Genomic DNA, 13,892 nt, shown 5'->3' with positions numbered 1-13,892 from the left:
TTTGTAGCACAAAGCGACCACTTGAGGATTGAGGAGTCAATGACGGGATGAAACAGTGAATAAAACAGGTTTTTCAACAATGCTAAATCACCAAACCTACGAGAGGTCCTTGAGCATACGGTCATAAATGTGCACACACAATATTCGGCTGACTGGTCCAGTAGTTTGTGAGAGTAGCTGGGGACAGACCGATAAACACGCTGACCGAGTCCTGCTGACCAAAAGCAGCATCTGGCAGACTGAGGTTAGCTGTTGTATAGCCTCGGTTTCACTGTATTACCGCACATCTACCGTTTGCTCACCTAGCACCAGTCAGTACGTTCACATGACAGAGAAAATCGATTTCTTGTGTCAGTCTGACTTAAACCAGACTTAAATAAAGTACTAAAATACATGTTAACATGTTAGTGCGACTGAAATTGTACCAAAACTAATGTCTCAAAGTCAGATTAACACACCTTGATAATGTGATTGACAATTTCCACCCCGGGCTTTGACCTGGAAGTCAAAAGCATTAAATGTGTAAGAGAAGAAGAAGTCAGTAACAACATGGAGAAATCTACATCCAGAGCTGTGACTTTTTGGACGCACCAAATGTACAGAGCTGTAAAGTTGTCCGTCATGGTACTAGTTAGCTGCTAGCTAACCGTAGCTAACTTATCTGTTGATTGTTTGGTCTGTGACGTAATAGGTCAACAGGAAAAAGGTCCAACACTAACAAGCTGAAAGGGGGCATATCTCCACCTATCGTAGAGGAGTCACACATACTTGGGTCAATAAATGGATTCCCCTCCCGTGCTTGTATAATGGGACAAGGACAGTAGTCATTTCCTGCAGCTGTTTCACAATAAAAGCCTTTAATGTTACACAGCAGAACAGAGGACAGAGCAGATTGTACCTCGCCTGATGAAAGGCTCTATAAGTGGCCTACGTCCCTCTGGGGGGTCGGGACAGACTGGAAACATCCTGACCCATTTTCTCAAAGCTGGAACCTGAAGACCTAAAGAGACCACCGACTATGATGTGGGTTTTGTGGTTGTTTGTGTATATGGGTGTCTTTACTCTGCTGCCTGAAATAAACTGTTTGTTTCTAAAACTTTGTTCCCATTTCCTAATATAACTGTGCCTCTGTCTTTCAACACAGTTTTAGCTTAGCATGTTGTATTTGTGGGGAAAATGTGTTTAGTACAAGACAGTTGCTTTGCTTGTTAACCTTGGGAGTTATTAGGGAGCCAAATTTTGTGACGTTACCTTTGTTAAATGTTGCTGTTGTTCCTGGCTCCATATGAGTAGACACAGAGCTAATTTGTACAATGTAAAATGCCATAGGCTTGTGCTAATAACGTTAGCATGTTGTATTTGTGGGGACAAGTGTTTTGACTGAAAATCTCGCGACGTATAATGGAGTCAATTTGAGTAATTGTGTTTGAAACTGTCGCTATTAAGCCATTAATGTGTGTTTAATGTGTGTTTTGAATCCCCTTAACTTGACAGAAACCCCACCGCTGACTAGCACTTTGGAGGTGTAGCGACACCTCCCTAACACGACACAGACACACCACTACACAAGTATAAATGCTCACAACGGCGCAGGCCATGTGCGCAAGCTACTGTATGACGTAAGCTCTACATATAGCCAACGTACAATTATAAATCAACCCCGACATTCTTACCCTAACCAGTCTCACTCCTCGTGCCTAAACCTCAATCCAACCAACGACGGCAACAAGTAGTAACCAATCAAATGGAGAGTAAGGCGGGTCATATGCGAATATATCAGCAACTAACTGAAAAATGTTAACATATAACCCAAACACCAAAGTATTCATCAGTGATCTTTAGGCTGTGGACAAAACAAGACATTTGAGACGCTGTCTTGGGCTTACAGAAACACTGGTCAACATTTTTCACCATTTTCTGACATTTAACAGACCAAATAAATTCATTCATCAAGAAAATATTTGATTAATCTGGGTGTTTAAGCCGTCTGTCTGCACTGGAAAGCTGCAACATCTTGTTTAAAATACGCTAACCAATTTGGACTGAACATCTAAATTCCTACACTCACAGACAGACCCTGAACACCCACAGAGGTCTTACCTGTACAAGACGTCCACAGGTGAGCAGAGTTTGAGAGGATCCACACACAGACTGCAGTGATGAAGTCTCTGTGGTTCATGTGTGACAGATTACTGCGGATCCAGGTCTCTGCAAGACCTGGATTTGCTGCAGCAGCTTGTCGTTGAGGAGTTTAAGCCTCTGATTAATGACTCATTACGGAGAGGTGGGGGGCGGGGCTTAGAGACCAGCTGACAGGTGGTGGACAGGACACCTTTAAGCTCCTCAACATGACTGATCTCAGAGTGATACTGTACTTTCTCCATTAAACTGTAGGTAGCTTCACTCCCTGTGTAAATACCTGCTGGTATTTATATTTCCTGTTTATCACAGTTTACTGCCGACAACGCCCGCCTCACCCTCACAGATCAATAAAGTGTCTTATCTTAAATGACAGCAATAAAGTGTCAGGCTTTATGACTTCTGCTCTGGCAGTGGAGTGCCTGTTTCAGGAGGTTAAAAACGATCAGGGTTTATCACAGAGAAGTTAAACATCATTATCAATTAAACTGTTTCTTGATTTTAGGCTGCCAAACTGACACCTGGCCGCGGACTACAGATGAAAACTCCTGGCTAATTCTGGCATATTTACAGTTTAATGTTCATTAATATTCACTGACCCTGAAAAATAAACTTAACAGAATGAACTAATACATATATTTGTTATATAGTCTCAGCAGGAGTTTATTTGTGAATTTACAGCTCAATATGCAAAGGTTTTTTTCTGAAAAATTGAGCTGTCATTTTAGATTTTAGTGTCCTAAAAAAAAAAATCAGCATCATTAATTTTATTTATGTCCTGTGATATTAAGAATCTAAATTTTATTTTGAAGTTACATTTTTAAGTCTTTCTTCATGAATCTACTTGTTAAGCTAATTCCTGTTCCTGAAGAAGAAAAAATGTGTCAAGATGATTCACAGAAACATAAAGAGATTATTCAGTGAATTATATCGCTCAGTATCATAAACATAATGTGTCATAATGGTTCTTTATCAGCGTTTATTAGCTGATAAAACTGCTCTGACAGAAGCTGTTGTCTTGGTTTTATTTGGCTCATAGAAAACACTTTTAATTAAAGAAATAAAACTACTAATAATAATTCTGGGTGAAACTGGCCTTTAATTTTAGGGTTCTACCTGCTAAAACCATTTCCAGGTAATCTTGTCTTTGTTTTGACTCATTCTTTCTCCACGGAAGCAAAAACAAGATATAAATATTTGAATTTTAGCAGCCACTGAGTGCTTTGTGTTGAAATTTGATCATTGCTGAATTCAAAGCAAGGAAATATTTTACTTCGACCAGAATCCATTTGGTTCTAAATTCACCTCTTTGAAATTAAAATACAAAATTTCTTGATTTGCAGTTTCAAAAGCTGAATTTGATTTTTTTCAATGTTCATAAATTCCGATCCAAAAATATAAGTTTCATAATTTCCAAAAATATATAATCTTATTAAATTAGGATCAGTCCGTATATTTACATGCACGCAGTAGTGGAGCTAAGCTCATAGCTCGGCTAATCAGTCAAGTCGGTCTTCTCGTCTTGTCTCAGTATACATGCAGAAGAAAAAATCGAATTTCTGACCAAGTACGCCTGACTCCGCCTCAATAGGTGACGCTGTGTCCTTTTAATATAGTGCGTATTGAACTAGTTCCGGTTCTTGTTCAGAAGCTTTTATACATAAATCTACGTTTCATGTTTTCCTACGATCCATAAAATTCAAAATGTGTAGCTCCTTTAGGTGTCGGACCATGAGTGTAATTTCCTCGTCCGTCCAGACGTGCGTCTTCTCTGCTTCTCGGTCGGCATGGTGTTTGTTTGTTTTTCCAGGAGTTACTGCACTGCTGCTGCGTCATCTCCTTCTTCTTCCGGGTGAAAGCCCGCAAAAGAAAAAGTGGTGCATGCGCAGAACGCTGAGTCCGACTCCAGCGGGACTAAGTGGATACCTGCAGCAATAGTTCGATTTTCAATTGAATTATCTAGGTGTGCTAGTCGAGCTACAGATAGTCCAGTTTCAGTCGGACTAAGCCAACAATTGGATTTTCTCAGGCTGCTTGTAAACGTACTGAATATTAAGTCTTTAGTGGCTGTTAAATACTTCTGTCTCTTATTTGTTTCCTACTCCTCAGGCCTCTCAATCAACCTTCAGGTTTTCCCGCAGGTACATTACAGGTGCACTGTATATGCACTATAGGTGTTTTGGTTTATTGTAGGTGTGCTTTAAATGTTCATACTGTAGTGTAGGTGTGCTCTAAATGTTCATACTGTAGTGTAGGTGTGCTTTAAATGTTCATACTGTAGTGAAGGTGTGCTTTAAATGTTCATACTGTAGTGTAGGTGTGCTTTAAATGTTCAGCATACTGCACTGTAGGTGTATTTTAAATGTTCAGCATACTGTACTGTAGGTGTGCTTTAAATGTTCATACTGTAGTGTAGGTGTGCTTTAAATGTTCAGCATACTGTACTGTAGGTGTGCTTTAAATGTTCATACTGCAGTGTAGGTGTACTTTAAATGTTCAGCATACTGTACTGTAGGTAGTAAATGTTCAGCATACTGCACTGTAGGTGTATTTTAAATGTTCAGCATACTGTAGTGTAGGTGTATTTTAAATGTTCAGCATACTGCACTGTAGGTGTATTTTAAATGTTCAGCATACTGTAGTGTAGGTGTATTTTAAATGTTCAGCATACTGCACTGTAGGTGTATTTTAAATGTTCAGCATACTGCACTGTAGGTGTTTAAGTAGAGCACAGAGAAGCAGGAAGTGTTTCTGCTCTTTTGTTGACCTGCATGATGACCAGATGAATAATCAGGGGAACTCCTGTCTGACTGTAATGTTGACCAACTGCACGGTTTCTAACAACAGTCGGCTCTGACTAACTGCTGCCTTCACTCTTTAAACACAGATTGATACAGGGAGACAAAGATCTCAATGGTTTACGCACAAATAAATAAAGACCAGATCCTGATAAAGTCAGGGTAAAAACATTTCAGTAATTTCAGTACTTATTTCCAATTATTTCGCTTCTACTTTCACATTTCTTTCAATCACTGTTAAGCTATTTCTCCATTGAGGCTCTTAATGTAAAACGTCTGTGTAGAGTTTTTGAACAGAAGCTCAGCGGCAAACAGAACAACATCAAAATCTAAATTAATAAGGAAGTGAGCGTTACACTGAATTTATCAAGAATTTTCAAAAATTGAGAAGATTAAAATAAACATAAAAGTTTGGCTCTAAAATAAAGAATAGGACTGCAGGTAATGATTACATTCATAAATCTAAATGTTCTTGTATTTTATATAATAATTTATTAAGCATTTTTTTCTGTAAGAATGACAAAAAAATAGTGAAAAGCACCAAAGCTTATATTAAATAAATTGGAAGCTGCTAATTTCTAACATCCCTGCATTAAAAAAAGACTAAAACAATTATTCAATTATAATAATAATTGTTGATTGATTCAATTATTCATTGACTCATCGTTTAGCTGAATGAACTGTTCAGCTCTGAAACTGACTTCTTTCAGTGACTCTGGACTGATTAATTTCGGACAATCTTTCCTTTCATTTCTGACATCACAGAGGTACTTCCTGTCTGAACTTCTGCACGTGCTCACAGGTGAGAACATCTTTAATCGTCACATTAAGGCTGAGACATCAAGTTAAAACCTGAAACTCATTAATAAACTTTAAACTTATACCAGTCCGTATCTGATCTGAGGTCAGCAGTATGTCGTCTTATCTTTGCTCTGATGTGAGCGCAGCACTCTAAAAAAAAACTTAGCTAAGACAGATTTTTTTCTGAATCGATCAATAGTTGTGTCTCTACAGTCACCAGTCCGCCTCTGATGGATCAATGAACACGATGACATCACACTGTTTCAGCTCCTCGCTCAGTTTAAACGTGAAACTCGACTCTCGTCAATCTCCTGAAAAACTGACTCCAGTCTCCTGTTTCCCATAATCCTACACTGACTCCTCCTCCTCCAACAACGACACATCACATCACAGCAGCACCTGGCAGGTACGGTTACATCACCCTGTCGCCACGGTAACCGACGACACACAAACAGGACGGGATGTCCCAGGAGACGCCCTGGCAACAGTCAGTGACACCAGCAGCATCAAGAGTTCAGAGAAACTGTGACGGAGTTTAATGGACAAAGCAAAAAACACAGACAATAGAATAAAGAGAATTAAAATAATATTTTAATATATAATATTTAATAATTTTTCATTTTAATTTTTGGTTTTGTTTTTTTTTTTTGTCCTAGAAACAGTTGAATTTAAAGGCGATGTTACAGTCCTTAAACGTGTGCTCATTCAGATTAACTTTTGCACATGTATCTGAGTAGATTTTTAAAATCTGGAAACAGATCTTCGACTTGCAGAATTTTCCCCTGCAGATATTTTGAGCTGAGTAAACGACTGGTTGCTCAGAGAGTAAAAAAACAGCCCCAGCAGAGACCTTGAGTCCTGGGAAACATCCCAAAATAGTCTCTCTCTCTCTCAGCCCCTCTGGACGACAACAGCTGGAGGGATGTTTCCCATGAAGACCAGAGTCCCAACAGAAAACAGATCCAGGACCAGCTGCGGACTTTAATCCTTCTCTATCTGACTCAAACAGGATGCTCTTAAAATGGGACAAAGCAGCAGAAAGCAGCGACGATTACACAACAGACTGAGCTCAAAGGTCCTCCAAGTGTTCAGCATCAGCACATGTGGCTTTCTAAGAGCGTGATGACCTTTGACCTCCAGAGAAAACAGCTGACGGGGAGCTAACAGCAGTATTCGGGGGGGAAAATACCCAACAGGTAGTACAGTCTTACTGCTCTGAAAATAAACAACTATGAGATTAAAATTCACTTTCCAAAACATCCCAAAATTCACAACAAGCTCAGGTTCAACGAATCGAAACTAAAGAGCCGACCATGTTTGAGCTTAAAAACATCAACAGTAAGCTCTGGGAAGATTTGTGTACTTTCTTTGACCCAAACAAAGATGGCAGCTCAAGTAAGCAGTGAGGTCAGAAGGTCAAATATCCTCCGCCATGGTCACCATAAAATACATTTTACAGTCCATCTGATGCTGGTTTTATTTCATCACTGTAGCCAGTATCTCACTATCACTATCCTCATTCAGATTTTAAGAAGCTGCAAATTATATTCAGCCACAAAATAAGTCTGAAAAGCTGCAAATCAGAACGAAGTACAGAGAGTTGTTGACTAGAGATGATGCGCCGTCTCATGGTGGTCACTTCCTGTCAACGTTACAGATCAGAAGCACAGAGAGTCGTTGACTAGAGATGATGCGCCGTCTCATGGTGGTCACTTCCTGTCAATGTTACAGATCAGAAGCACAGAGAGTTGTTGACTAGAGATGATACGCCGTCTCATGGTGGTCACTTCCTGTCAACGTTACAGATCAGAAGCACAGAGAGTCGTTGACTAGAGATGATACGCCGTCTCATGGTGGTCACTTCCTGTCAACGTTACAGATCAGAAGCACAGAGAGTCGTTGACTAGAGATGATACGCCGTCTCATGGTGGTCACTTCCTGTCAACGTTACAGATCAGAAGCACAGAGAGTCGTTGACTAGAGATGATGCGCCGTCTCATGGCGGTCACTTCCTGTCAACGTTACAGATCAGAAGCACAGAGAGTCGTTGACTAGAGATGATGCGCCGTCTCATGGCGGTCACTTCCTGTCAACGTTACAGATCAGAAGCACAGAGAGTCGTTGACTAGAGATGATGCGCCGTCTCATGGCGGTCACTTCCTGTCAACGTTACAGATCAGAAGCACAGAGAGTCGTTGACTAGAGATGATGCGCCGTCTCATGGTGGTCACTTCCTGTCAACGTTACAGATCAGAAGCACAGAGAATTGTTGACTAGAGATGATGCGCCGTCTCATGGTGGTCACTTCCTGTCAGAGAATTGTTGAAGCTCTTCAGATGTATAAAACCAGGTTGTTGGCTACCTTCAATTATGTGTCTGTTCCTCGATTACACTGTAAATTATTCATACTCCTTTAGTCTGTAAGGATCCTCAGATCAAAAGAATCGAAAGTTTTTCGTAAAAATCGATCCAAGTTGTGAGGATTGTTTCAATAGGATAAAGTGGTGTTGTGTCGGTATGCAGGGTGCCGTAATACTCAAGTGCCATAACTCACTATCTGTCCGATCCTCTGTCTGTCGGAGCTAGATCAAATTAATGATTCATAATTGATAGATTATCTGAAGCCTAATCTTTAAGACACGTCATATTCATACTGGTTCAAATAAACAACAAATTGATTGCATTTCCTCGGGCTGCCCTCTAATAGTCGACCAAATGTTAGTCGACCAGAAAGGTCATTAGTCTGCAAGATTTCATTGGTTCTTTAGTCGCAGGAAAACAAACATGAAACTATTTATTTGGACTTGTAGTTACACCTGTCAAGTGTTGCTGGAACCCCAAAACACAGGAGCTACAGTTCCGGAAGTAAACAACTGACCACTTCCGGTAGCCATCTTTGTTTGTGTCAACAAGCACACAACTGGAAAAACTGTTCAAAATCTTCTTTACTGTGCATTTGAGTGAATATTTGTTAGATTAACGAGATATTAACGTCTTTAAAGACTTCAGAAATGTCTTTACATATTTAAAAAGTTTTGTGGAGACGAGTTACGGCGACATTAATCGTTTTAAACCATCAAATAACTAATAATAAACAATAATAATGTGTGACTTTAATGTAAAAGTCTCTCGTGTAAAGAGACAAAGTGAAGCTCGGTTCTGTATCATTTTAATATAGAGACCTTTAATCTCACCTGAGACCTGCACCAATTACCTGGACACGTCACAGGAGGTTAAACTAATGAGCTGCTGCTTATTACCGGCCGTTAACGGTTCACACCTGCCCTCCAGGAACATATTCACCTGTTATTTCACACTATACATTCATTAATGTGAGTCAGCTTTAACAGGGAATAAAAGATTCAATTAAACAATATGGAGCTTTACGTGTTTTTGTTTCCCGCTAAAACCAGGTGAGACTGCTAGCTAACACCTTCCGGCTACAGTCAAAGATAACAGGAACCGTTTGTTTTAGAAACACAAAGGAGATAAAATACTACCGTGAGGACCTTCCGGTAACCCCGGCTGGAACAATGCGGAGCCGTGCTATCTGTATCATCCCTGGCAACCGGGCTCCATTCAGGCCAAGCCAAACAAAAGGGCTCCGACACACACCGGGCAGCCCCCGGACACACAGCCGGGGACAGACCGCCTGTTGCCGGGGGCTGCCTCACACACACACACACCTGTGCGACCACGTTAACTCAGCTCAATTATTTTTGCTTTTAATCCAGGTAAATCCAGGTGTTTCTTCTTTCAGTGACAAACTGCGGGTCACTATGCGGAGCGTGGAGCTGCCCTTCACCTTCATTTGTCTCACTAACACACACTCCGCCAAACCCCATTCAAAATTCTGTAGATTTAAGGTAAATTCGCGTGTAAGCAAATAAAAATATCGGCTTTCACCTGGAATATGCTGCTACGAGTTGTTTAGGTGCTGCTGGTAATTTCGGCATAGATACAATCCTTTATTAGGCCATCCATTTTAAAGAAATAGCTAAGTAAAACTCCACGCCCACTACAACATAACGTTCTTTTGCCTTGAGAGATAACAGGAGATGTGGCAATAAAAGTTGAATCTAAATAAAAGTGTCATATTTATGTGTGGTGGATGTACGCCGAAATAAAGATGTGATCTCAACACTTGGTTTGCTTGTGTTTTTTTCGTGTTTACTCGAGTGTAAAGATCTCCAGAATCATTTAATCTTAATTTTCCAATGGTGTCTGGTGCGGGTGATCTCCGCTTACAGCACAGAAGGGCCACCTTTGCCTCTCCGGAGCAGGAGGGCAGATCAAGTTGCTTCGGTTTGCATTTACATTTTCTGTGCAGGTTCAACAATGAGCGAGCTGTTAAAATCACAATATATTCATTAATCCACCGGTTTGACCGTTAAGTTGATGAAAACACCTGTTTTTTAAATGACCGTCGGTGAGGAGACAGAAATGTTTGGTCCCGGGCGGAGCTGCCGGAGGAATGTCAAGTGTTGGGCTCATTAAAACAGGCTTACCTGCAGGTGTGGGCTTCATCAAATTATCCGTTAGAAAAACATGGCACAAAAACCCGCTTATATCTCCGGTCCCGGTCGATGCTTACCGGCTCCTGTGAGCACTTTGTATCCGACAAACACAGCTGGTGTTCGGGTGCAGGAGCGAGCAGTGAGCGGCTCTGCTCTCCGGAGATGTGACTCCTTAAAACTACACTTGACTTTGAATTGTGTTAAAAACCAGCAGCAGCAGTCAACCTGACCGGAGACTGTGGGCGGATCAGCCCTGCGCATTGGCTGACAGGCAGTCCAGCTGCATTAGAGGACACGCCCCATTCACAGTTACTGATACTCACAGGTACTGCAGCACTAATACCACACTGTGGAAATACTCTGTTACAAGTTAGAGTACAAATGTATTAGCATAAAAAATACTTAAAGTACCAAATTTACTACAGCATAGAAATACACAAATTATTGTTGCACTGAAGTGTTCATTTTAACATTAAAGCTGCAAGCGGTGATGAACGGGGGTGCTAAGCCATCACCAAGGCTGTTTTGGCCAAATTTGAGGTGAATCTCGTCGACTTTGTATAGCCCTATTCAGACGGGATTAGTTTAACGTGGAGACGTGGGGTGAAGTAATTATTACCAGGGATTTTAGTCCCGGCCGAACACGCCATGTCTGTAATCATTGCAGATAATGTCAGTAAAAAGTACGGCGACTTTTAACTTCTGAAAAACGATCCGGAGAAAACACCTCGGGTAATATTAATCCTGTGCGAACGCGATCCGCTGTAAAAATGTATGTAAATATTTCGTCACGTCCTATTTACAACCATTTTTCCACATTTATGGTCGCCCCCCTCATGGCCCAATTGTTGAAAAACGCGCGCTAAAGTGTCCTCCTGGGAGCCAAAACACGTGCTGAAGTGCCCTCTTGGCAGCCAAAATGCCCTCCTGGGAGCCAAAACGCGCACTAAAGTGCCCTCCTGGGAGCCAAAACGCGCACTAAAGTGTCCTCCTGGGAGCCAAAACGTGTGCTAAAGTGCCCTCCTGGGAGCCAAAACACGTGCTAAAGTGCCCTCTTGGCAGCCAAAATGCCCTCCTGGGAGCCAAAACGCGCACTAAAGTGCCCTCCTGGGAGCCAAAATGTGCGCTAAAGTGCCCTCTTGGCAGCCAAAGTGCCCTCCTGGGAGCCAAAACGCACACTAAAGTGCCCTTCTGGGAGCCAAAATGTGCACTAAAGTGCCCTCCTGGGAGCCAAAATGCACGCTAAAGTGCCCTCCTGGCAGCCAAAACGCGCGCTAAAGTGCCCTCCTGGCAGCCAAAACGCACGCTAAAGTGCCCTCCTGGCAGCCAAAACGCATGCTAAAGTGCCCTCCTGGGAGCCAAAACGCACGCTAAAGTGTCCTCCTGGGAGCCAAAACGCACGCTAAAGTGCCCTCCTGGCAGCCAAAACGCACGCTAAAGTGCCCTCCTGGGAGCCAAAACACGCACTAAAGTGCCCTCCTGGGAGCCAAAATGCGCACTAAAGTGCCCTCCTTGGAGCCAAAATGCCCTCCTGGGAGCCAAAATGTGCGCTAAAGTGCCCTCCTGGGAGCCAAAATGTGCACTAAAGTGCCCTCTTGGCAGCCAAAGTGCCCTCCTGGGAGCCAAAACGCGCACTAAAGTGCCCTCCTGGGAGCCAAAATGTGCACTAAAGTGCCCTCTTGGCAGCCAAAGTGCCCTCCTGGCAGCCAAAATGCGCACTAAAGTGCCCTTCTGGGAGCCAAAACGCGCACTAAAGTGCCCTTCTGGGAGCCAAAATGCGTGCTAAAGTGACCTCATGGGAGCCAAAACGCACGCTAAAGTGCCCTCCTGGGAGCCAAAACGCACACTAAAGTGCCCCTCTGGGAGCCAAAATGCGTGCTGAAGTGTCCTCCTGGGAGCCAAAATGCGCACTAAAGTGCCCTCTTGGCAGCCAAAGTGCCCTCCTGGGAGCCAAAACGCGCACTAAAGTGCCCTTCTGGGAGCCAAAATGTGCACTAAAGTGCCCTCCTGGGAGCCAAAACGTGCGCTAAAGTGCCCTCTTGGCAGCCTAAGTGCCCTCCTGGCAGCCAAAACGCGCGCTAAAGTGACCTCATGGGAGCCAAAACACACGCTAAAGTGACCTCCTGGGAGCCAAAACGCACGCTAAAGTGACCTCCTGGGAGCCAAAATGCGCACTAAAGTGCCCTTCTGGGAGCCAAAATGCGTGCTGAAGTGCCCTCCTGGGAGCCAAAATGCATGCTGAAGTGCCCTCCTGGGAGCCAAAATGCATGCTGAAGTGCCCTTCTGGGAGCCAAAATGCGTGCTGAAGTGCCCTCCTGGGAGCCAAAATGCGTGCTGAAGTGCCCTTCTGGGAGCCAAAATGCGTGCTGAAGTGCCCTCCTGGGAGCCAAAATGCGCGCTAAAGTGCCCTCCTGGGAGCCAAAATGCGCACTAAAGTGCCCTCCTGGGAGCCAAAATGCGCGCTAAAGTGCCCTCCTGGGAGCCAAAATGCGCACTAAAGTGCCCTCCTGGGAGCCAAAATGCGCACTAAAGTGCCCTCCTGGCAGCCAAAGTGCCCTCCTGGGAGCCAAAATGCACGCTGAAGTGCCCTTCTGGGAGCCAAAATGTACGCCGAAGTGCCCTTCTGGGAGCCAAAATGCGTGCTGAAGTGCCCTTCTGGGAGCCAAAATGCACGCTGAAGTGCCCTTCTGGGAGCCAAAATGCGTGCTGAAGTGCCCTCCTGGGAGCCAAAATGCGTGCTGAAGTGCCCTTCTGGGAGCCAAAATGCGTGCTGAAGTGCCCTCCTGGGAGCCAAAATGCGCGCTAAAGTGCCCTCCTGGGAGCCAAAATGCGCACTAAAGTGCCCTCCTGGGAGCCAAAATGCGCACTAAAGTGCCCTCCTGGCAGCCAAAGTGCCCTCCTGGGAGCCAAAATGCACGCTGAAGTGCCCTTCTGGGAGCCAAAATGCACGCCGAAGTGCCCTTCTGGGAGCCAAAATGCGTGCTGAAGTGCCCTTCTGGGAGCCAAAATGCACGCTGAAGTGCCCTTCTGGGAGCCAAAATGCGTGCTGAAGTGCCCTCCTGGGAGCCAAAATGCGCACTAAAGTGCCCTCCTGGCAGACAAAATGCACAGTGAAGTGCCCTCTTGGGTGGTAAAAACATTACTGTTGCAATGACTTTTATGTTGGGCCCTTTTTTGATCTATATTGAGCCAGAACTATATCTCACAGAACCAGTTTGGATTATCTGGTGCTAATATGGTGTTAAAATGCACTAGAATACAGGAAATGGCATCTACTTAATTGAAAATGTTCTGGGGGAGGACCCCCTGACCCTCTCAGGGATTTATTTCCTTCATACATTCATGTCTCTGTGTGTTCTTCACAGTCCAACGTTGAATCTACACAGTTCTAGTGGATGCTGATCCTAACTACAAACTAACTTGACTAGTTTGTCTAGTTAGTCTGTTTTAAGGCTATATAATGTGCCATTTGTAGAACATATAAACATGTCTAAAGTGCCCTCGATAACACGCGGAACTTAGTGCCCTCTTCAGTGGCGAGAACGCGCTGTATGTGCCCTGTTTTTTCTTTTCGCCCCTCCCCTTCAAAAAGTCTGTGCACGCCACTGATGGAGGAGCTTGAAGAAGCACTCGGTGT

The 13,892-nt window shown here is 43.5% G+C and overlaps 1 protein-coding gene across 4 annotated transcripts in view; it reads right to left on the bottom strand.

Moving 5' to 3' along the window:
- eps8a (EGFR pathway substrate 8a, signaling adaptor) overlaps window positions 1-10,458 on the bottom strand; it is a 73,001-nt gene extending 62,543 nt beyond the window's left edge. For 2 of the 4 annotated variants that reach the window (XM_033614706.2, XM_078165332.1), the window contains exon 1: window positions 10,247-10,458. The gene's annotated coding sequence lies outside the window, so the exon portion shown is untranslated. Of the gene's footprint in view, window positions 1-2,100; window positions 2,194-10,246 lie in introns of those variants that run through there. The other 2 variants (XM_078165330.1, XM_078165331.1) reach the window with 2 other exon arrangements.
- Between the last annotated feature and the right edge of the window lie 3,434 nt (window positions 10,459-13,892).

This window comes from Epinephelus lanceolatus, chromosome 23 (genome assembly GCF_041903045.1).
Source record: "Epinephelus lanceolatus isolate andai-2023 chromosome 23, ASM4190304v1, whole genome shotgun sequence".
Lineage (NCBI taxonomy): Eukaryota > Metazoa > Chordata > Actinopteri > Perciformes > Serranidae > Epinephelus > Epinephelus lanceolatus.
Note: the sequence above shows the minus strand (reverse complement) of the source record. Positions and strands in the feature narration are given on the sequence as shown.